We start from the raw sequence: 3560 nt of genomic DNA on the forward strand, positions 1-3560 counted from the left end.
GGGATACTGTAGATAAAAAAAATATGGTCTCTAATAAAATATGGTATTCTGGTCTAGTTTCTAAGGTCTGAGCCACAAACACATCACAAAATGTAGAGCTGTGTTCAAATGAAATCTTATTTTAAACTCGCATTTTAAAAGCCCTGGAAGGAAAAATCTAAGTTGGGATCTCAACCTTGTTACACAGGGAATCATTAGGTCCCTTTTTAAGATATCCTCAGGTGAGAACATTGACTTGAAGATGAACCCACGGTGTTAGGTCCTCCTAAAAACATCCCCAGAGAACAACCCCTTGGACAAAAACACCTGACTTTCCAATCAAGCATTGTATTTGTCAGAGTAGACGATCGGGGTGGCACTGACAGAAATTTTATCACATGTAACATTTGTTCATTTCACACTTCAAGCTCTCTCTCGATCATAGAATTCGTTTCATTGGCATTTGTCATATCTCGGCTATCTTCTTTCCCCACTTTGTAGATGGTGGCTTTTTTAGGCGACTTTTTCTGAGCTGAGGATTTTTTTGTTTCTAGGATGCCAATCCAATCTGGTATTTCAAAATGCCAACACCATTGGCCCTGCTGGAAACCGATTAAACAATTTCTATGCCTAACAGCTCTTTTCAAGTTGCTGAGTTTTTGATTTTCATTTCTTAAGGCTAAATTTTCACACACACAAAAATTGCCCACTCTTTGCATGCAAATGAAGCAGTTTAGAAATGGAAATTCAAGCACAGTGAGCCCTGCATTAATTTACAAATCCATGGCATATTTAAAATATTTTTTCAAATTGCTTCACACGTTTTGGGTGTGTGACACATCGCCATTTAACTTAGTCAAAGTTATTTTGCTGATAAACTTTAGATAACTCCAAAGAAGGCATCTCTGAGAGAACTTTATTATCTATTCCATTCATTTTTTTTTCATTAAAATAAAACGGGATCAAGTTGGGTGAACTGGAGCTCGTTGTAAATGCAGGACTTTCTCACCCAGGTGGGTCTTTTAAAACTTGAGTGACTGGAAGGGGAAAGTGAATGAATATTCTTGTGAGTAGAAATTCATAAAAGTACAAGTGTGTATGCTATCAACACTTTATATTTTAGCCGCTCGATATCTGGTTCCTCTAAGAAGAGAACCCAAATGTATCTTCACACCTCTGTAAAGATAAAAATAGGTAATCACCACTAGTCTTCTGCAAAGTATATCCTAGCTTTCTGTTGTGTCTTTGCAAAAGAATGTATATTTGGCTCAATTAGGGCTATTGAAGGAAAATACTTTTTTTTTTCTCTTTTCATTTCCTCGGAATACTTAATGCTGGCACATTTTAGAACTGACAATCTGGGGATTGTTGAATTTAAAGGAAGTCTTCTATGTATCCATCAGCCTAGTCCTGACCAATTCAGATTCCCATTGGACTTGAAAACTATAATGTGCCATACCAGATGAGAATAATTATAGTCATTGAAAATCAGACAGTGTTACTGGGGCAGAGACAGACAAATAGTCTATGGAACAGAACAGAGAGACGCAAGAAGACCCACACTGGAGGAGGTGACATGGCATGTGAGTGGAAAAGGAGGGATTTTTCAGTAATGATGCTGGGACAGTGGGTAAGCAATATGGAATAAAAAAAAAAAAAAGAAAAGAGAAAAAATAGATCAACTCACACCATTTACTAAAATCAATTCCAGGTGGATCAATGACATCAGGAGGGAAAAAAATCACACTTCTGAGGGGAAAAAAATAGAAAAACATTTTCATGACCTCAGGATAGGGAAGGATTATTAAACAAGTCACAAAAAGAACAAACTCTAAAGAAAAAACAGTGATTGGTTCAACCACAGTAACTTCCATTCTTCGGAAGACACCAACAAGAGACTAAAAAGACAAGATACAGGGGCGGGGGTACAGCTCAAGTGGTAGAGCGCATGCTTAGCATGCACAAGGTCCTGGGTTCAATTCCCAGCACCTCCTCTAAAAACAAATTAGTAAATAATGCTTAATTACCCCCCCAAAACAAAAGAAACCAAAAATCTTTTTAAAAAATTCAAAAAAAAAAAAAAAAGACAAGATACAAATGGGGAGGAGAGATCTTCGATACCTACAGTTAACAAAGGATTAATATCCAGGAAATAAAGAACTCCTATGTCAACAAGAAAAAGACAAACACCCCAATAGGGCACAAACAATCCAGAGTCAAAGGAGATAAAGAGGCCCTTAATAGATGCGGCAAGATGAATGCCCATTATATAGGGGGAAATGTTCATTAATAATCAGAAAAATGCATATTAAGACCACAATGAGAAGCCATTCACTCCTACCTGGTGGGCAAAAATGTTTAAGGCTGAGAATATCAAGGAACAGGAATAGTAAGATGTGGGATAAAGCTACACTGCTGGTGGGAGCAGGTCCCGACTTTCTGTCTCGCCTGGAATACAGCGTAGCATCACCCAGTGCAACTTTGATGTGTGAGGGCCAAAACAACAATACAAATGCACAGCCACCTTTCCCGCCCCCCCACCCCAGTTTGCCTTGCAAAGTTAGTTATTTCCAAAACGGATCTCCAAAAGCCACACGGGCTTCCTCCCCACTGCACAGCTGGGAGGCGAATGGCGCGTTCAGAGAGCAGGTAGACCCCGGTGCACACACCAGCCTGTCACTATGGCTGATGGTGCGTTGCTGTAATTGCTACTGTCATCTATTTTACTTGGCTTTCTGCCATGTCATGGGCTGGAAAAACACAAGAGGCATCTGATGGTTTCTTGACTTTATTCACCAGCCCCATTTTAATAACTACTCTGGTGAGTGACATTTGCAAAAAGTCTCCACAAAGACTCTTGTCCTGAAGTCCCCATGGAGTAATTTGTGGAAACAGAGATGAAAGAAAGTTTTTGCAGAGGAAGGACCTTTCTGTTGTATGTATTTGTTTGCTCTCTGCTTATAAGACCCCACATTTCCTTAGGTGGTTCCAAGAAAAGGATGAATGTGTATTTCCTTGAACCTTCAATGCACTTTGTGTTGCTGTTGTAACATCTCTGAAGTCAGGATGCATTTGCAGTCTATGACATGACAAAGCTTGACAGCATTTTTTTTTCTTTCTGAGAACACCAACGAATGGATTATCTTTATTTTCCTTTTTGTTTGGGGGGGAGGTAATTAGGTTTATTTATTTATTTTAGTGGAGGTACTGGGGATTGAACCCAGGACCTCATGTATGCCAGGCATGTGCTCTACCACTGAGCTATACCCTCCCCTCTGGAGTGTCTTTAGATTTATGATTTCTTAGAGTCTCCAGCATATAACATCACAGGGGTTCCCATCAACTGAAGTGGGGAAAAATGTAAAAGTCCCAGAACACAAAGAGATCTGATGCTGCCACTTTCCCTACAGGCTGGAAATGACTGCCTGGAAAAACCCGTACCTGAAAGCCATTCTGTAGATGGAGAGCAGAAGATAAGGGAGGAAGGAAAAGATGGTTTTGTTTGAACCAAAATGTTGGGAAATGTTAACTTCAATGTTTTGTGTGTTCCTTTCAAAACACATGCATGGAGAAATGCATTA

General features: G+C 39.5%; 1 non-coding gene across 1 annotated transcript; it reads right to left on the reverse strand.

The window, feature by feature from the left end:
* Positions 1 to 3178: 3178 nt before the first annotated feature.
* Positions 3179 to 3251, reverse strand: TRNAA-GGC (transfer RNA alanine (anticodon GGC)). The gene has a single exon. It is a non-coding gene; the product is annotated as a tRNA-Ala (tRNA).
* Between the last annotated feature and the right edge of the window lie 309 nt (positions 3252 to 3560).

The sequence above is a fragment of the Camelus bactrianus genome, chromosome 30 (genome assembly GCF_048773025.1).
Source record: "Camelus bactrianus isolate YW-2024 breed Bactrian camel chromosome 30, ASM4877302v1, whole genome shotgun sequence".
Taxonomy (NCBI): domain Eukaryota; kingdom Metazoa; phylum Chordata; class Mammalia; order Artiodactyla; family Camelidae; genus Camelus; species Camelus bactrianus.